The sequence below is a fragment of the Lactuca virosa genome, chromosome 5 (assembly GCF_052849685.1).
Source record: "Lactuca virosa cultivar CGN04683 chromosome 5, Lactuca_virosa_CGN04683_v6, whole genome shotgun sequence".
Lineage (NCBI taxonomy): Eukaryota > Viridiplantae > Streptophyta > Magnoliopsida > Asterales > Asteraceae > Lactuca > Lactuca virosa.
Window position 1 is genome coordinate 56,487,487 of NC_136430.1, and position 22,674 is coordinate 56,510,160.

The following is a 22,674-nucleotide window of genomic DNA, read 5'->3' on the forward strand; positions in this document are numbered from 1 at the left end:
TCTAAACAAAAGTCTCTTTAATTTGATTCGATCTAGTTGTCTTTTGCTCCTCTACTAGTTGTTAATTGCCTTTTTGCTAAAATGTTTAGGAAGTTACTTAAGTTTCTAGTTTTGTAAAACAAGAGAAAACATCCATTTTAATTAATTGCTTTATTTAGATAAATTTAGTATTAGTTTTAACTGTTTACCATTCCCTGTGTTCGATACCCTACTTGCTTAAACTAAACTGCTATCGATAGGTACATTCCATGCGTGTGTTTGTTTTTATTTGAATTTGTTAGGATTAAAACTGGTATACTTCACACACATCAGCTACTCATTTTCAACTCAAAGCCCTCATCTTTTGTTTCGCGCCTTCCTAAAAATCTTTGTACACTGATAGCTTATTTTATTTCTTTCTTTTTATTAGTTTATTTTAGAATTGTTAGGTCTTTTTATTGGTATTGCATTGTATATTCTTTATTTTCTTTATCATGGATCGTTTCGGGTACTTTCTATTTTACATGAGATATTTTGTAGTGTTTTGGAGCTCGTTGCGGTTGCGGTTTGACTGTAGTTAGGCTTAGTGGGCTTTTCGATGCATTAGTGGGCTTTACGGATCCATCAAAGGAGATTTGGGCTTAAAAAGTTAAAGACTTGGATGAAGTGGGCTTGTGAAGATGGGTCATGGATTCTTATTTTGGGCTTAGACTACCCATATTTAAAGCTTGAAGATGATTGGCCAAATTTGAATCATGTGAGGCATGGAGGGGAAAAAGGGAATCTTGAGTAGAGGGGTGTGTAGTGGAGAAAAATGAGCCAATAGCATTCCAGCAACACTTGCGAGGGTGAAGTCTCAGTCACGCAACACTTGCGAGGGTACCCGCGCAACTGCACACTTTTGGGCATTTTGGTCATTTTGTTTACCATTTACTTGGGGGGATAGGTCTAGCAGCTCATTCTTCGATTTGACATCATTGGAGACCATTAGAGGCGATTTTTAGAGCTTAATACTCATTCTTCTCATCTTTCTAAGTAATTGGTAGATTCTTGATGCAAAAACACTTTTGTGATTGTTATTTTGTTTCCATGAGTGGATAGTTTCTCTATTTTGCTTAACTTTGGCTAAAAACCTTGGATATTTGTGGGTTTTGAAGGATTCATGCTTAATTATCATTTATCTTATGCTTATGATTCTAGTTCATATGTCTTATGCTTGTTTAATACTTTGATCATGAGCTTGGTACTTGAATGAGCAATTGTTGGTTTATGTCTTTGGTTTAGCATTGAATCATTGAATTTACTTAGAACATTGGCTTTATGATGGTAGAAATCATCTCTAGCTTATGAATCATAACTCCTTTATGGATGTGTAAGCATTGACATCCTCTAGGAATTAGGGATTCCTTCATTCTTAAGGCTAATCAACCTCTTGGGTTCAATTGCTTCAATTGAATCCTTGATTTTGATTAAGAAGGTGTGTTGTGGGCTTCCCCAACCTCCATACTACCTATGAGGAATCTTGGCATATCATGCTTCATGATTGCTATAACCAATTTGGGATGAATGATAAGCTTCATATTAAATCCTAATGATAAAGACACAAATGTTCATTGTGTTGAATTGCCTTGGTTAACCAATTGTCCACAATATTTGAGCATCTCACCATCTTGCTGAATTACAAGCTTTTTAGTTATTCAATTCTTTTAGTTTTCAAGCAATCACAACACCTCCCTTTTAGTTTCATTGTAGTTAGTTAGTTTATTTACACTAGTTCTATTGGATTGCATTGGTGATTGAATACAACCATTTCCCCGAGGATCGATACCCCTTTTACCATTATATTACGTTTTATTTGCAAACAAAGGGTGTAATTTGCTTGGTGGACTTGACATCCCAGCAAGTTTTGGCACCGTTGTCGGGGAAATTGGTTATTGTTATTTGATTGTTTATGCCTAGGTCTACAAGAACCGGTGAACTACTCTACAATCCCGAGATTGAAAAAGAAGCAAAAAGGTTGAAAAAGTTAGTCAAACAAGCAAAGCAGCAACAACTCGTTCAAGCTTCTTCCTCTTCTCCACTAATCAACATATAAGATCAAGTTCATACTTCAAGTGATACCGACACCGAACCAAATTCTCCAGTTGTTGGTCATTCCTTTGAAGACATTCCGTTTAAAAACTACATACCCATGAATCACACTCCACCTCACAATTCCTACCCAAACCCAAACAATTAAGATGCCAATACCCCACCCCAACAACCAAGACAAATACAACAACAACAAGAACCTCTCATAGATATGCCACCTTGGAATCAACCCCCTACTCAACCTACTCAAACCAATTACCAACAACCACAACCACAAAACCAAAATTTCCATCAAAACAACCAACCTCAAAACAATGATTTTCAAGTTCAACAACAACAAGAACATCAACCAAATCAACCTAATTACCCACAACCTCTAATGTACCAACAACCAATGTACCCACAACAACAACCTCCCTACAACTAATATCCTAACTACCAACCTTATCCACCACTGATGTACAATCACCAACAATACCCATACCCACCTTACCAACAACCTCCCAATTACATGCAACAATATCCCAATAACCCCAATCCACCCAATCCCCCTCAAGAGTTGACACTTCGACAAATGATGGAGACGGATGTTACTCACACACCCGTTGGTATTGTTTATTCCACAAACCGCTGGGGGATTGAATTGAAGTCAAGTTTCATACATCAACTCACCAAGTTCCATGGTTTGGATAGAGAATATCCTCAAAGGCATTCGAAGTCCTTTCATACGATATGTGTTAGCATGTTTCCCGAATATGTGACATTGGATGATTTCAAGCTAACCGCCTTCCCTCTCACCTTGGAAGATAAAGCTAGAGAGTGGTTATTCAACTTACCACCAGGATCTATTCACACATGGGAAAAGCTACTCAAAGCCTTCAATAGAAAGTTCTATCCCACCTCTCAAATATCAAGTCAAAGAAGTGACATTTTTGGGATTCGTCAAGGGGAGAATGAGACTTTTCATGATTTTTGGGAGCAATTCAACAACTTGTGTACAAGTTGTACTCAACACAACATACCCGAACAACTACTTCTTCAGCAATTTTATGAGGGTATGAATGAAAAAGATCAAAGGATGATTGATGCTTCAAGTGGTGGTGACATCTTCAACAAGACACCTCAAGAGATAAGATCACTTTTTGGTACCATTTCTCAAAATCAAAGAAACTTCGGGACTCGAAATGACATGAAGAGAAATTCTCCACAAGTTGTTGGTGAAGTTAGCAACACCCAATACTTGGAATCAAAGCTCTTGGATTTGACTAATGTGTTAAGTCAAATGGTGGTGGGAAGTGGTCAACAATTAATGTTGTATAGTATTTGTGCAATGACGGGACATTATACGGATAAGTGTCTCACACTTGGTAGTGAACCGGAGGATGTTAATGATGGGTTTTAGGTACAACAAATAAACTAGAAAACAATTCCTAAGTTCACATGCAACCTACTTTGGATCTATGTTTTTAACTATTGAACATACAACTTTGAATTGCAAAACAAGAACCCTAGAGGAGAGGGGCTATTTTCGAAAATAGTAAACTAGGGTTTAGGATTTACATACCTTTCAATTGTTATAGCAAACAATTGATATTCCCTTGATCTTGATCTTGATCTTCTTGGAAGCTTTAGCACCACAAGTGTAATGCCTCTAATGGAGTCACACCCAAGAACTAGCAAGAAGGAAAGTAGAAGAAGAGAGAGGGGAGGGAGTATGCAATTTCGGCCACTAGGGTTTCTTCCAAAGAATTCAGTACCCAAAATGTGAGCCAGGAGGCTCCTTAAATAGTTGAGGGAACTAGGGTTTAGGGAAAACCCTAGTTATCCTTTGCTTAGGGCCTAAGCAAGACCCAAGGCCTTATCTTGGAGCCCTTGGACGAATTCTCTAGGGTTTCCCCTAGGGTTTTCGTCCATCCCCTTCCAAGGGGGTTCTGGAACCTTCCACTCAACTATTAGTTAATTGCAAACTAGTCCCTGTACTTTATAATTAATTCTTTTAACCCCAAAATTAATTCTGATTAATTTCTGGCTAACAATTAATTAAACATAATGATTTCTAATTAATATATTAATCCATTAACATACTAATAAATCATTTATATTAATTTATTAATCTTATAAATTAATATCTCTCCTTTCATAATTTCCTTGTCCAGTTGCTAGGTTGAGGGCAACCCAAAAGGACTGTGCTGCTATCAATTCAAGTACATACCAATTATAGTTATGGGCTTAGACACCTAATCCAACAGTCTCCCACTTGGATAAGTCTGTAACTATAATTGCTAGTATGCCTTCTAAATTTGACCAGCAAATTGTAGCTTCCAAAAAGCTGCTGCCGAACTCTGACCCAGTCAGTTACGTGTCCTAAGATAAGTGATCATATAACCCTTCGTTCTGCTTGATATCCCCAGACAAAATACATGGAATGTAATCAATCTATTTGTCCAGAATCTATGTTTCCCGATTCCTGATTTGTGATGATGTAGGACTTCTAATCGAACACATCAATTTAGTCCTGGCTGGGCCCAGCACATAAGTCAACACCAAATCATCGAGGGGCCCACAGATATCGCTTTTCCTGTTAGGGCAAAAGGAACGAATAAACGTTGACTCATATGCTTGTATCTTTTACTCATCAAACTATGCGTGACAATACGTTTCATAACACCAAGTTACTGATGCGTTTTCGTATCACTAATGTATGACCGACTTGTAAATCACAACTCATATATCTTCGTTTCAAGATTACAAGATATTATCGTCTCAGTATTACTCGTGATGAATTCCATGAAGTAATACTCTGAGCGAGGGTTTATCCAATACTCAAATCTCAATTTCTGAGTACTCATGAACGTTGCAGCAATTCTATTGCCATGTCTATCCTTAGACAATCTGCAATCCAATTCATGACAGTCTTAATTCACTACTTACTTCCAAGAGTACGAGCGACTGTGGAGTTTGAATAATCTCATTATTCAGGAAGTAAAACATGCAAAAATGAAACACAATAATAAACAATTGACAAAAGGTAGTAGCCAAACTTATAAATAATACTTTATTATTTAATCACCAAAAGTCAATTACATTTACTTTGTTACAAGTTTCAAAAACTAATCTAACTACTAAAACTAATATCATCTTTCAGTCCTATGCTCCGAGCATGCTGAATATGCTTAGCCCTACTCAGACCCTTTGTGAGGGGATCTGCTGGGTTATCTTCAGATGACACCCTCTTTACTATAAGATGGCCTTCTTCAACTCTATGTCTGATGAAATGGTACTTTCTGTCGATATGTCTGGTCTTACCATGATCTCTCGGTTCCTTTGTCAAGGCAACCGCTCCTTCATTATCGCATAACAGTTCCATAGGCTCCTGGATGGTTGGAACAACTCCGAGATCCCCGATGAAGTTCCTCAACCAAGCTGCTTCTTTCGACGCTTCACTTGCTGCTATGTACTCTGATTCACAAGTAGAATCAGCCACCGTATTTTGCTTGGAACTCTTCCAAGTAACTGCTCCTCCATTCAGTAAAAACACCCAGCCTGACTGAGAACGGAAGTTATCTCTATCCGTCTGAAAGCTGGCATCACTGTAACCATCTACTCTCAAAGTATCACTGCCACCAAGCACAAGGACCCAGTCCTTTGTCCTTCGCAAATACTTGAGTATATTCTTAACTGCTATCCAATGAGCTCTACCTGGGTTTCCCTGATAGCGACTGACCATGCTCAAAGCAAATGCCACATCAGGGCGAGTACATGTCATAGCGTACATGATCGATCCGACAGCGGAAGCATAAGGTACACGACTCATGTCATCTATTTCAACATCTGTACTCGGGCATTGAGTCTTACTCAATTTGGTATTGCTCTGGATAGGTAGCTCTCCCTTCTTGGAATTTTCCATACTAAACCTCTTTAGTACCTTATCCAAGTATGTGCTCTGACTAAGTCCAATTAGTCTCTTCTTTCTATCTCTCAATATTCTAATCCCAAGAATATAGGCAGCTTCTCCAAGGTCTTTCATGGCAAAACACTTTCCAAGCCAAGACTTAACTTCTTTCAAGGTTGGAACGTCGTTACCAATGAGTAATATGTCATCGACATACAACACCAGAAAAGTTACTATACTCCCACTAGCCTTGATATACACACAGAACTCATCTTCACTTCTAGAGAAACCAAACTCTTTGACTTTCTCATGGAAGCAAAGATTCCAACTGCGAGATGCTTGTTTCAATCCATAAATGGATTTCTCAAGCTTGCACACTCTATTAGGGAACTTTGCATCAACAAAACCCTCTGGCTGACTCATGTAAACATCTTTAGCCAACTTCCCATTAAGGAAAGCAGTTTTGACATCCATCTGCCAGATTTCATAATCATGAAAGGCAGCTATGGCGAGCAATATCCTAATAGATTTAATCTTAGCTACTGGTGAGAAGGTCTCATCATAGTCAACCCCTGGGGTTTGAGCGAAACCTTTTGCAACCAGTCGAGCCTTGAATGTGTGCACATTTCCATCCATGTCTGTCTTCTTCTTGAAGATCCATTTGCACCCAACTGTCTTGCGACCTGGTGCACTATCAACCAAATTCCAAACTTGGTTGTCATACATGGACTTAATCTCGCTGTCCATTGCCTCTTTCCACTTTGAAGCCTCTGGGCCTGCCATTGCTTCCTTATAAGTGACTGGTTCATCTAAGTTTACCAGTGTTCTGTCACTTATGAATGTGTCACCATCTGAAGTAATATGAAAACCATGCAACTCAGGTGGCACACTCACCCTAGTGGATCTTCTAAGAGGTAATGAGTCATCAATTGGTTCAACAGGAACTGTTTCCTCTGGTTGAGTGCTAGTGTCATCTAAGGTTCCTTCATTGGCTGACTCTTGAATTTCTTCAAGATCAATAGTGCTCCCACTGTCCTCTTTGAATATGAGCTCTCTTTCAAGAAAGACTCCTCTTCGTGCTACAAAGACCACGTTCTCACTAGGCCTGTAGAACAAATATCCAAAAGACTGCTTTGGGTAACCAATGAAAACACATTTCTCACTTCTAGCTGCTAGCTTGTCGTGAGTCTCTCGTCTTACGAAAGCTTCACAACCCCAGACTTTAATATGTGCTAACGAGGGAACTTTCCCTGTCCACATTTCGTGAGGTGTTTTGGCAACCTTCTTTGTAGGGACAATATTGAGGATGTGGGCGGCTGTCTCTAAGGCATACCCCCAGAAGTGAATAGGAAGCGAAGCCCGACTCATCATAGAACGAACCATGTCTAACAAGGTTCGATTGCGCCTCTCAGCTACACCATTTAACTGTGGTGTCCTAGGAGGAGTCAATTGTGAGACTATCCCACACTCTTTCAGATAGTCGTTAAACTCGATACTAAGATACTCCCCGCCTCTATCGGATCTAAGTATCTTTATCTTTCTGCCCAATTGATTTTCGACTTCATGCTTAAACTCTTTGAACTTTTCAAAAGTTTCTGACTTATGCTTGATCAAGTAGATATATCCATATCTGCTATAATCGTCAGTGAAAGTCACATAGAATCGATTAGCATCTCTTGTAGTTGATCTGAAGGGCCCACACACATCCGTGTGTATGAGATCCAACAGACCTTCACCTCTTTCACAAGACCCTGTGAATGGTGATTTTGTCATCTTTCCCAAAAGACAAGATTCACACATGTCATCTGACTTTAGGTCAAATGATTCCAACACTCCATCCTTTTGGAGTTGGGTTATGCGTTTCTTGTTGATGTGTCCAAGACGACAATGCCACAAGCATGCCTTGTCTACACTATTAGACAAGTCAATATTAAGTACACTATTTCCTAGGCTATCAACACAAGTCACTGTTTCATACACACCATTACAAGGTAAAGCTTCAAACATAAAAACACCATTCTTATAAACAGAAATTGAACCATTCAAATCATTAAAAGAATATGTAAAACCTTGTCTGAACAATGCATGAAATGAAATAATGTTTCTCGTCATCTCAGACGAATAGCAACAATTTATTAAATCTAATCTAACATCATTACTAAGCAGAAGCTAATAAACTCCGATCTTGGTTACTGGTGAAGATTTTCTGTTTCCCATGATCAGGTTTATCCTTCCTCGCTCTATCTCCTCACTTTCCTTTAGACCCTGCAGATCAGAACAGATATGAAAACCACATCCTGTATCAAGGACCCATGAACGAGAAGATAATGAGTTATTAGCAGAAATAGTGTAAATACCTGCCGAAGATGGCTTCACTTTGCCATCCTTGATATCTTGCAGATATTGTGGGCAAGATCTCTTCCAATGCCCTTTTTGGTTGCAGTAAAAGCAAACTGCCTCTTTTGGATCAGAAACATGGGGAGTGGAACCATTGGGCTTAGCCTTTGGGCCATTACTAGATGACCCAGCTTGAGCCTTGCTCTTCCAGTTTTGTTTGGGAGGACCTTTCCTCTTTTTCCCCTTTCCCTGTCCAATAGCCAAAACAGGGGCACTCGTAGGTGTGGAGGGTATACTTTTACCCTTCATCCCTGCCTCAGCTGTCTGCAACAAGTTGTGCAATTGGGCCAAGGTCTGCTCAGTATTGTTCAAATGGTAAGTTAGAATAAACTGACCATAACATTCAGGAAGTGAGTTCAAGACCATGTCAATGGCCAATTCCTCATCAAAGTGAATATTGAGCTTGACCAAACGCTCTATGTAGCGTTGCATTCTTTGCACATGTGACACTACCGACTCCCCATCCTTCATCTTGCAAGCCATGAGTGACTTGACTACTTTGAACTTTTCTTGACGAGCTCGCTTATGGTACTTTTCCATAAGGTCCTTGTTCATCTCGAAAGGCCAGTAGTCCTCATAGTACCTCTGCAGTTCTGGGGACATAGTTGCCACCATGATGCATGCCACTTTGGTAGCATCATCGTAATGTTTCTTGTAGGTAGCAAGATCTTCAGGAGTCGCTTCATTCTCATCAAGCTCTTTGAGCTCCTTTTCAAGAACATATTCTTTGTTCTCGAAACGAAGAGCCATCTTGATGTTGCGCATCCAATCGTTATAGTTTGAGCCATCCATAACGACTTTGGAGCAGATATTGAGCAAAGAGAAGTTCTGGTTGGAGGAGGATGAAGCAGAAGTGTTTCCAGGAGTAGACATCTGAAAAGAAAGAAAGTTTTAGTTAGATTTCAAGATACCTCAATATAATAACCCAAAGATAAAATATCAAGGTTAGGATCCAACTATGAAGATTCACAACTTAGAAATGGGATGCCGAGATCCAAGTGCAAATTTCATAAAGGTAGGTGAATGACGATTCACCAATTCCACCATTAGACGAAACAAACGAAGTGAAATTCCTAATTCTTTTGAGATACATTGAAACTATTCAATGGCATGTTTTGATCTCAGATTATGCTCTTCTATTTGTGACTGGGATGCCGAGGATCACAAACAAGATGTGAATAACCATGCAAATGTGCTTGGTAACCTCATTGTCTTTATCATTAACTATTGATGTGCTGGTAAACCACACACGCTCCATCAAAATGACAATTATGAGATACCCATTACTACTCTTTATTGGTGCCTTTTAGTGTGCTGGTTAACCACACACGCTCCACTAACGACCAATAAATCACAATGTGCAATTTCATGGATTAGCATACTTTTCACATTTTTCCTAAAGTAACTAGAGTTGGGATTTTGAAAATAATGTTCTAGTACTTTCTTTAATATCATTATACTTTTAATGAGAAGTAGTTGTCCTATCAAATCCGTTCTGCTAACGACCCTCCACTAATCAAGGAAGCGGTGGGTGAGAGTGGACACCCATTCAACTACCATTTATAGGCAGTTTCCTTATACCCCCCTTATAGATTAGCTTCGTGAATGAGGCATACTAGCGATTTGACTGACCATATTCTTATACATATAATATTAAACCTTTAATTATAATATATATATAAGGTGTGTTTTAAAACTTTTTAAAACTTCAAGGGTTTATATAAATTTCGAAATTTAAGCTATTAAATTCAAATTTAAATAAACCAATTAACTAGATTTAATATTTATCTATTAATTAACTATTAATCAAATTATTAAATCTTGTAAGGATTATCTAATTAAATTAATCAATTAATTTAATCCTAATCCTTATCCCTCTAATTTCGAAAAATAGGGTAAGGATAATTATCCAATTAATCTAATTAACTAACAATTATCCAAAAACAAGAAACCCTAGTTATCCTCTTAGCATATTTCGAAATTCATAAGGGAGGAGGCTAGGGTTTTCAAAACCCTAACCCTAATTTCGATTAGGGTTCTTTGGAGGCTAGGGTTTTCGAAAAAAAACCTTTGATCCAAAACCCTAGAAATCGAAAAATTGGCCTTTAGGGTTTAATAGCTATAAACCCTAATTTGCAATTCAACAATTGTAGCAATTCAATTTAAAACAACAATGGCTCTGATACCACTGATGGGTTTTAGGTACAACAAATAAACTAGAAAACAATTCCTAAGTTCACATGCAACCTACTTTGGATCTATGTTTTTAACTATTGAACATACAACTTTGAATTGCAAAACAAGAACCCTAGAGGAGAGGGGCTATTTTCGAAAATAGTAAACTAGGGTTTAGGATTTACATACCTTTCAATTGTTATAGCAAACAATTGATATTCCCTTGATCTTGATCTTGATCTTCTTGGAAGCTTTAGCACCACAAGTGTAATGCCTCTAATGGAGTCACACCCAAGAACTAGCAAGAAGGAAAGTAGAAGAAGAGAGAGGGGAGGGAGTATGCAATTTCGGCCACTAGGGTTTCTTCCAAAGAATTCAGTACCCAAAATGTGAGCCAGGAGGCTCCTTAAATAGTTGAGGGAACTAGGGTTTAGGGAAAACCCTAGTTATCCTTTGCTTAGGGCCTAAGCAAGACCCAATGCCTTATCTTGGAGCCCTTGGACGAATTCTCTAGGGTTTCCCCTAGGGTTTTCGTCCACCCCCTTCCAAGGGGGTTCTGGAACCTTCCACTCAACTATTAGTTAATTGCAAACTAGTCCCTGCACTTTATAATTAATTCTGATTAATTTCTGGCTAACAATTAATTAAACATAATGATTTCTAATTAATATATTAATCCATTAACATATTAATAAATCATTTATATTAATTTATTAATCTTATAAATTAATATCTCTCCTTTCATAATTTCCTTGTCCAGTTGCTAGGTTGAGGGCAACCCAAAAGGACTGTGCTGCTATCAATTCAAGTACATACCAATTATAGTTATGGGCTTAGACACCTAATCCAACAGTTAATGCAATAGGAGGATATCAACGTCAACCAAGACCTATGGGATTTCAAAACACCTATAACCTAAATTGGAGGAATAACCCAAACAACCCATACCCACCAAAGCAAAACCCACCAAATGTTATGATGAGACCCCAATATCCACAATATCCATCACAAAAACCTCCATATCCACAAACATCTCATCCCCCTCCACATTACCAACAACCTCAACAACAAGGCCAATCAATTGGTAACCATCAAATGAGTCTTCAAGAATTCGTTACTTCTCTTGCTCAAAGCCAAACCCAATTTCAACAAGACACCAAGAACACCATCTCCAACATTCAAGCACAAATTGGAGACTTGACTACCGCTCTCAACAAGATGGAACAAAGGGGGTAAACTTCCATCTCAAACCGAGAAGAATCCCAATGTAAGGGCCATCACCTTGAAAAGTGGGAAAACACTTGGAGAAAGTAACCCCAAAAGAGTTTCAAGAGAAGAAGAAGATGAGGTTATTATTGTTGAACCTACGAAGGTCGTAGTTCCTCCAAAGGAACCGGTTGTTCCCAACATTGACCAACCTAAATCTTCCAATGAAAGACCCACACTTTCGTACTTGACAATTGTTACTCCAAAACATGCTACATGCATATTCATAAAAACAATATTTTATATTGATAAAGTGATTACAAACTACTGGATACAAACCGACTATTTCAAAGTTTTATATATTACATAACTTCCCAGGATTCTATAGTTTTATACATATGGGAGTGCAAAATACAATAGTTTCAAACTATTTGAAAATCTTCTATCAATACAATAGTTTCAAACTATTCAAAAATCTTCTATCAGTATATAACTATCCTGGATGCTTATCTCCTGCAATTTGTTAAACATTGAGAGGGTAAGCGGTGACGCTTAGTGAGTTCAATAATAGATACAATATAACGTTATGCCATATATATACTTCAATATGGCAGAAGCAAAGAGGAACAAGGAACAACAAAGGCATATGTGAATCATGTGACAAACTTTCCATATCAATCATTGATTTGATTCAAAGATATACAATCAATGAGACATAACAATTTCCATACTTGATATACATCAATAAAGCTTTGGCCCAAATGGCACAGAAGACATACAACTTCGGATTAACATTTTGGTAGATTTCAGGCTTATAGCCCTGTCTAACCTTCTGCCAATACCATAGAATAGAAATCATTCTCTTACGGAGACATGTTCTACATGGCCAGAGGCTACATACCAGTACCAATGTGAATCTAAGTCCTTTCACTGATCACATGGTCAAAGGTATAACTTTGCTATTAAAAATAGTGAATAAAAATAACACGGGAAAATAACCCAGAATAATAACACTGAAAAGCACATAGCACATATAACACATAACATACAATTGTTCCTATATATTAAACTCACCGTGAAATAACCGGGGGTAAAATAGTAAATTGGGCAGCACTTCGGCTCTAAATATAACTTCCTTCTTTGAAAACCGGGAGATTTATTGAAAACCGGGCTCTGCGAAGGTAGAGCTTCAAAACCGAAAAGATAAATTTTTCGGGCTTCTCGGGAACTTCGGGGCGTGTTTCGGGCGTTGGAAATAATTCTGGGGCTTCGGGGGATGTTGAAATAGTGGAAATATGGATTTAGGGGTGAAAATGTGTAAATTTCCTAACATTTGCCGGGAGGGTTCGCAGGTACTATTTATAGTGCGAGGTCCGGATCCGAAGCGAGAGGAAAGGAGGGCAGGTGGCACGAGGCTCGGACACGCGGCATCAGGAGCGAGGCTCGGACGCGAGATGTCTGTGTGCCGGCTTCGGATTGGTCCAACACTTCGGACACGGGGCGAAGTCAGAAGCGAGGCGCGTCGAAAGGCCATTGGACCACACCCTCGGTCAAATCAGCAAGCGACACGCGTCGGACTCAGCGGGTGACTCGCCGAGATTGGCCTTATCCTTGCGAGATTCCTCGGAAATTGTGCCCAAATCTTCTAAAATCCATAACTTTCGCATACGGACCCCGTTTTCGACATTCTTTATATGCACGCGTAGGAGGGAATATATTCTACAACTTTCGTTTAGAGTTCGTCGGCTAATTTTGACTTTATTTTTAATATTATTATTTTTAACAGACCGGGACTGGTAAATCCGTTAAAATTCATAACTTCTTCATCCGACATCCGTTTTCGTCAGACTTTTTACCGTTGTACTACTATTGACGAGATATTCAATTCTCGTTTAGGTTGTTTCGGCTAAAAATCACTCGATCTAAAATTCGAGTTTTTAGCAGTCTACTACTAAGCTGGAACTTAGAAAAATCATAACTTCCTCATACGAAGTCAGATTTTGGCGTTCTTTTTATCAAACTTCTCGGTTTAACGAATACTACGACTTTCATTTAGATTACTAAGGCTAAAAAGTAGTTTATCAAAAACTCACTTTTTACGTCATTCGGCGTCGTACCGGTTTTGTCGCGGATCTTCGATTGGTCATAACTTCTTCGTTATAACTCGGATTTCGATGAGGTTTTCGCCTAAATGTTTCTAACGAGATTATCTACAACTTTCAATAATAAATTTTTACTTATTCCAAATTTTATATTTTCGTTAAATTTCACTATTTGACATTTGATTGGAATCTCATAAGACTTCCAATACTTTCTGAATGATTCTAAGCATAGTTTTACTTCATTTCTAGTAAAAACCATCTGTTAGAACTCCACATTCAAATTCACATAATATTTCATAATATTATTTACTTAAAAACGATTTCAAAACGTGTATGTTACATCCAACAAGACCATCAAGCCATTGGCCATACCACCACCTTTTCCCTCCCGGTTGGCTCCCTCAAAGAAAAAGGAGGAAGAGAAGGAGTTTCTTGAGACTTTCCACAAGGTCCAAATCAACATTCCACTATTAGATGCCATAAAGCAAATTCCAAGCCATGCCAAATTTCTTAAGGATTTGTGCACCAACAACAGGAAATTTAAGGCAAATGAAAAGATTCAAGTCAATGCAAATGTGTCCGCGGTTATCCAAAAGAAGTTACCACTCAAATGCAAGGACCCGGGAATGTTTGTTATCCCTTGCATTATTGGTGATTTGCATGTTGAAAGTGTCATGCTAGATCTTGGAGCTTCAATCAATTTCATACCATACTCGTTTTTCAATCTCTCAATGTTGGACCTTTGGAAGAAACCGGAGTAATCATGAAATTAGCGGACAAGTCAAGTGTATTTCCAAGAGGCGTTTTGGAGGATGTACTAGTGCAAGTTAATCAACTAGTATTTCCTGCAGACTTCTATGTCATTGACCTTAAAGAGACGAATCCTTCCAAGTCATCTATGATCCTTCTTGGAAGACCCTTCATGAATACCGCTCACACGATTATTGATGTCCATAATGGGAAGATCATCATGGAGTTTGATGGAGAGTCATTCACTTCAACATCTTTGAAGCAATGAGGTACCCTAGCAACATTTCTCCATTGTATCGGGTTCATGTGATTGAGCCAATCACCCAAGAACTATTTGAGTTATCACATGGGCATATTTTGAAGATGGTACTAAACATGAGTCTTGATTGTGAATGTTTGAAGAAAACATTTGATATGTATACATTGGACTCCGAAGTTGAAGAGATTGTGAAGACTTTAGAAGTTAAAAATTCAACAAATAAAGATGTCTCTCAAGTTGCCTTATCTCATTATCCAAACAAGATGCCCCCTTCCATAATCCACCCACCCACACTTGAATTGAAAGTCTTACCTAGCCACTTGAAGTATGCTTATCTAGGTAACGACGAAACTCTTCTAGTGATCATCTCCTCCCAATTGAAAGATTTTGAAGAAGACCATCTGGTTGAAGTTTTGAAAGATCACAAAGACGTCATGGGGTGGACAATAGAAGATATAAAGCGGATTAGTCCTAATGTATGCACTCATAAGATCCTTATGGAAGATGATTGTAAGCCTAGGAGGGAAGCTCAAAGAAGATTAAATCCATGATGGAAGTTATCAAGAAAGAAATAATCAAGCTCCTTGATGCGAACACGATTTACCCCATTTCCGACTCCAAATGGGTTAGTCTGGTTCAAGTGGTTCCCAAGAAAACGGGAATCACGGTTATTGAAAATTACAAGGGAGTAATGGTACCCACTCGAGTTCAAAATGGATGGAGGGTGTGTATTGATTATAGAAAGCTGAATTCAAGCACACGAAAAGATCATTTCCCCTTCCTTTCATTAACCAAATGCTCGAGAGATTGGCGGGCAAATCTCATTATTGTTGCCTTGATGGATACTCGGGTTTTCATCAAATACCCGTTGCCCCCGAAGATCAAGACAATACAACTTTTGCATGCCCTTTTGGCATTTGTCTACAAACGGATGCAATTTGGATTATGCAATACCCTCGCCACATTCCAACAACGCATGGTGAGCATCTTCTCCGAGTATGTTGAGAATATAATTGAAGTGTTCATGGATGACTTCATAGTATATGGCAATTCATTTCATGAATGTTTGGATAACCTTAAGAATATTTTCAAAAGATGCATTAAGAAGAAGTTGGTATTAAACTTTGACAAGTGCCACTTCATGGTCAATCAAGGCATCATCTTGGGACACATCGTCTCCAGAAAGGGAATTGAATTTGATAAAGCCAAAATTTATGTCATACAAACCCTTCCTTATCCAACATGTGTTAGAGAAGTAAGATCTGTAAGTCCCAAATTTGCTTGATGTATCAATCAGATCCAATTGATGGTGCGGAATCCCAATCAATTGGATGATTCAATATCAAATGGAGAAGAAGGAGAAGAAAAATAAGATGAACGTGATGAATCTTCAATGTTTATATGATTAGAATGATGTTCCAACATACAAGATCCAAAGACACACACTAGTTCTCTCTCTAGCACATGATATGAATGAATTCTCCTCTCTCGTCGTGTACTCTTATGACTCCACTAACACTATATATATATATATATATATATATATATATATATATATATATATATATATATATACATATATACATATACATATATATATATATACATATATATATATATATATATATATATATATATATATATATATATATATATATATATATATATATATAAATATGGACCTAAGGCCAAGCCCAAAATACAAGGCCTTGACCGAAAACCCATTAGTTGACCGAAAACACATTCACGGTCGTAAACTGGTTCACGGCCGTGAACACCCATACAACCGTAAACAACAGGCTGTTTACGGTCCTAGAATGAAAAATATAGTTGCCTAGAAAAGTAAAGTATAAACCATATTTTTTACCCAACAATCTCCGCCTTGGTTTATAGCTTTCTTTTCTTTGACCCAACAAACTCCCCCTAAGAATGCTGCTAACTTTTCTTATCAATCTTCATTTGGAGCTTGGCTTCAGCTTTTTGTCTTCTATTTCTTCACAACTTCAGGATGAACAACTGAATCTTCTAGCTGAATGAATTCATCTTGAACGGATGGGCTTTTCTTCAAGATTTGACTTTGAACGCACGTTGGGTGTGGAGGCTTCATGTAGAGATTCTTGAAAATCAACACTTTCAGCTTGAGAATCTTCAGAGAGAACAGAGAACGAACTTTTGGATCACTTCAGCAGGTACATAGATAGCAACAAATTGATTGAGGAGGCTTCAATGCAACTTGTCACATAATCTTCAAGTGCAGCTTCACCTTGCTTCTGGGGTTAAAAGATTGAATGTTGAAAAATGATCTTCACTTCTAGTTCCTTCGAATGAATGTTCTTGAATGATCACCGATGCGTCTTGAGAAGTAAACGTGACTAAAAGGTCCCTGTGGATCACAGAAAGAATCATAAAGACCCTTCTCACCACAGTTGTTCAAGGATGAATCCTTAGCTCAGAAAGAGACTTCTCGCAGTATCTGTGTGAACTCGGACGAACGCACTGCGATTTGTTGAGTATCGGAGAACTACTCTTGGCTAGATTTGATGTTAGCCCCTGTATATCCTTGATCATAGATCTCAATACAGTTATCAAGTTAACGAGTTAACTTGGCCCTTGGCGAGACGTTTAGCGATACCTGTTTCCCTGTTGGGTGAATCGCCCTGGTGCCGTGACAGTTCTTAGGTAAAGAAAGCTGACAAGACCAATCTGAAAATATGTACCGTTTCAGACTTTCAATTCCTTAGATACGAAATATCTTAAAAAAGAAACTGTCTGACTGGCATTTTGTACAGTGTCACACCAGGTATGAGCCATTATCCGTCAATTCATGGGTGAAATATAGAACATATAAGATGTTCACCGTCAATTCATTAATAAACGGTTTTTGGATTTTGGGTTTCACTTAGAGTCATGGTGACAACAACATCTAAGATCATAAACACAGACTTCTTGGAAACCGTCAGCCGATTTGTTTTATACTCGAACCTCAAGAGGTACCGGTATGTGGAAATGATTTGATGGAGAAAATTTTAGATATGGGTGAAGAATGGTTGGGTGTTTCACATTGATCATGGTGAAAATGACCTTTGATCATTAACATTTGATGCGAAGACTCCTATTAAGATTGGTATATGTCTCAATATAGAAGAGTCTATCACTCGCATTTGAATCTTCCGTCAATTCCTTGTGAAAGTAGTGTGAAGTGTAATGGCCTTCAATTTCTTTCCACTTTCAGGTTTCTTCTACTTCCTCAGAATATTTCGATACATACTCCTTGAGTCTCATCTTCTCCTGAATTCACTTTTCAAGACAAATGAAAATTTTTGAGATAAACATAAAAAATAAAAGTAAACTTAGCACACTAAGAAATAAAAATAAAAGTAAAATACGCTCAAAAACACTATTTTTTGGATTTTTTATTTTTCTGAAAAAGAAATAAAAACATAAATGAAAATATTTTTGTATTTTTTTGAAATTTTATAATTTTTTTTGTTTTGAATTCTTTCTCCCCCTAAATTTGTGCATATAAGAAAATATGAACAAATTTAAGCAAAAGTAAAATACAAAATGTAAATTTTTTTTTTTAATTTTTGATTTTTCTATTTTTTTTTTGTATTTTGATTTCTCCCCCTTTAATTGAGCACGGGGAAGAAATAAAATAAATGCGCAAAATTAAAAGAAATTTGTCTTTGAAACGAATCATTTTAAGAAAAACTCAGGAGCATCGAAATAATTCAAACCGAAAGTCGGCAATTGAAGACGCAAGCAGCAACGAATTCAGCCTTAGCTGAGTTTCAATCTCGGAACAGATCCAAAAATTCTTCACATCATTAAGCACAAACCCCATTTGTGATCCTCTCATTTCTTCCTTTCCCGCAAAGGACACATACTCTCACTTGAAGTTCTGAATGTTGTACAGTTGAGAGATGTCCCCTACCATGTGCTTGCAACAGCCACTACCAACAAACCATAGTCTGATGATATTCCTCCATAGCTGCTCCAGCACAGAGTGCCGGATTAGTTGGTCTTTGGAACCCAGTCCATTTTGAAACTGGGTTGACCGATACCGTCTACGCATGCTACTCTCTCCCGTGACATATCCTGTTTATCACAAACAGAAGATGTAGAAATATTAGAATCATTATAAGATTTCGGAGATTGAACCTTTGCTACCCATCTGTAGTTGGGTTTAACCCATTTCTTGTTCGAGCGGATGGGTGCCTCGGCACTTATTTTGAACTTGAAGCCGATCTTCGAGATGACTTTGATCTAACTGATCTTGGTTTCACTGGAGCATCTCTTGAATTTGGCTTCGTGGCCGACGTTCCCTTCTTGATTTTGGGATTTTGATTCTTGGCCTTCTGCGCGTTCCAGTCACCAATGTTTGAACATGGCCTCGAAGGGTTTCTTTTGAAAGATCTCCCTCTTGGCGCGTTCTGTCATCCTTGTGCGTAGTAGGGAACGTATGCGTGATTAGGACAATGCATGGCAATGTGTCCAGGTGTTCCATAGTGAAAGCACGTTTGTTTCTTCACATAGGAATTGTTTCTTCCTGCCCCTGGTGGCGTGCCCTTGCCTTGTCTCTGATTGTTCCCACAAGCACACTTGCAGCAGGTCGTCTGTTTCACTTGCTTTGGTGGCCTGTACTTACCAACAACAGGTTGATTAGAAGCAACATATTCAGATTTCATGGAGTCATTTGTTTGTTCAATAGTGTTCTCCTTGTTCTCATCTTCTACTACTTTACCTGCACATGAAGTAGGAGCATCAGAAACATTCACCTTAATAACCTCAGTAGGCCCAGATGGTTCAGTTTTAACTGAAGCTGGGACAGGGGGTTGGCCATACTGAGCAAGAATTTCTTCCTCATTGGTCTCAAGGGGTGGGTTATAGTTGTCATTGAAGGGAGGTGGCACACTATGATACCCTAAACCCTTAGTTTGATTAGCTTTAAATGTTAACTGTTTTTCAATCATCGAGGCAACTACCTCACTTAACACATCATATTTTCTGAAATTAAAATCTGCATTTTCAAATTTGTTTTTCAATGTGTCAAGCTCGGCAGTCACAGAGGCAAGTTCTCTCTTAACATAATCATAATTTTCACATTTGTTTCTATATTCTTCTTGAAGTGTTCTAAAGTCCTTGATTTTGGCCTCTAGTTGTGCTTTTTGGGGTTTTTGACCTTTCCTTAGGGTATAGCCTTCATATTTAAGGTCCTCATTTTCTCTTTTTAATATATCGATTTGTTCACAAAGAAACTTAAATGTAGCTTCACAAGATTTAGAACATGAAACTTCATTGAACGGAATGTTTGAGGAACTCATTATTTACCAAAAATGTCCTTTCACTTGAAACCAAGAAAGTCAACATTAAAAATCAAGTTTAAAAAGTCAAACTTGAAAAGTCAAACTTAAAAGTCAAAGTTAAATTTTTTTTAAGGTCAAAAGTTAAAACTAATAGTCAAAAATTAAAAACCAAAATTTTTGGTTGAAAATGAAACTTTAAAATTCGAAAATTTTAATTTTGGGCAAAATTTGTCAAAATTGCGAAATTAAGGTCGAAACAGCGAGTCTTTTTGAATTAAAACGGGAAGGAATATAACACCAGCCTTGCTAGATAGACTGGTAAGGGCGTTGGTTGAGTTCCCAAGTGACATGGGTTCGATCCTTGCACCACGCAATAATTTTGAATAAAAACACGCTGTTGAAAGGGAATCTGTGAGTACTACACGCACGAGGACCACACACGAAGGCCAGACACCTGCTGGGTCGTGAACTGTCCGAGGACCGCAAACTCTCGTGGGCCGTAAACGTCAGAAGTCGGCCGTAAACCCTTCTTCGGTTCGACAGTAAACCCTTCTTCGGGTCGGCAGTAAACCCTTCTTCGGCCGTGAAAGCTTCTTCGGTCGTGAACCCTTCTTCAGTACGGCCGTAAATGCTTCTTCTGGCCGCAAACCCCTCACAGATTACGTCAAAAAAGAATGTTTTCCACCCTTTTTAAGCCCAAAACTCGATCAAAAACTCGTTTTTATGAAAAACACGAAGAACAAACCCCCAATATTTCTTCAAAAACTATCCAAAATCGCAAAATCCTTCAAGAAATAATACAAAAACGCTCCAGATCTTGCCAAAATGATTGATACAATCCTTGCTTTGATAGCAACTGTAAGTCCCAAATTTGCTTGATGTATCAATCAGATCCAATTGATGTTGCGGAATCCCAATCAATTGGATGATGCAAGATCAAATGGAGAAGAAGGAGAAGAAGAATAAGATGAACTTGATGAATCTTCAATGTTTATATGATTAGAATGATGTTCCAACATACAAGATCCAAAGACACACACTAGTTCTCTCTCTAGCACATCATATGAATGAATGCTCCTCTCTCGTCGTGTACTCTAATGACTCCACTAACACTATATATATATATATATATATATATATATATATATATATATATATATATATATATATATAAGGCCAAGCCCAAAATACAAGGCCTTGACCGAAAACGCATTAGTTGACCGAAAACACATTCACGGCCGTAAACAGGTTCACGGCCGTGAACACCCATACAGCCGTAAACACCATGCTGTTTACGGTCCTAGACTGAAAAATATAGTTGCCTAGAAAATTAAAGTATAAACCATATTTTTTACCCAACAAGATCTTTCTTGGGCCATGTAGGATTCTATATGAGATTTATCAAAGATTTCTCGAAGATCACGAGACCGATGTGCCTCCTTCTCCAAAAAGATGTTGACATTGACTTCAATGTATCATGTCAAGAAGCCTTTGACAAATTTAAAGACCTATTCACATCCGCTCCTATTATCCAACCTCCAAGTTGGGAGCTTCCTTTTGAAATCATGTGCGATGCAAGAAATTTTTCCATTGGAGCGGTTTTAGGTCAAAAGGAGGGCAAAGCATCACATGTTATCTAATATGCCTACAAAACCTTGGATAATGCTCAAGCCAATTATTCTACCACCGATAAGGAACTTCTAGCCATTGTCTTCGCATTGGAGAAATTTCGACAATACCTTCTCGTAACAAAAGTGATTATATATTCCGACCATGCAGCCTTAAAGTATCTAATGACCAAGAAAATGCCAATCCACAGTTAATTCGGTGGATTCTTCTTTTACAGGAGTTTGATCTTGAGATAAAGGACAAAAGTGGTGTCGAAAACCTAGTTGCGGATCACTTAAGTCGTTTGAATATTGGTGGCTCCTCTCCTTCCATCCTTGATGAATTTCCGGATGAACACCTCTTCTATCTTTCAAACACCATTCCATGGTATGCGGATATCGTCAATTACTTGGTTACTAAATAAATTCCCCACACATTTACCAAGTACCAAAAGGCCAAGTTGAAGAGTGACTCCAAATATTACGTGTGGGACGACCCTTATCTTTGGAAACATTGTCCGGATCAACTAATACGGAGGTCTGTTCACCAAAATGAGGTCGAATCAATATTGAAGTTCTTCAATGAATATGCATGCGGAGGCCATTTTGGTCAAAACAAAACCATGCGAAAGGTGCTAGCATGTGTACTCTATTGGCTAACAATGTCAAGTGATTCCTATATATTTTGCAAGAGTTGTGATAGATGTCAAAGAATGGGAACCGTATCCATGAAGCACGAAATGATTCAAAGCCCTATCCTTATTTGTGAGATCATTGATGTATAGGGAATCGATTTCATCCACCACTGCCCAGGTCCTCAGATTACAACCGGTAAACACTTAGTTCAACATACTTAACGAACACCTAGTTCTAACACTCCTAGTGAACACTTAATTCAAAACATCTAGTG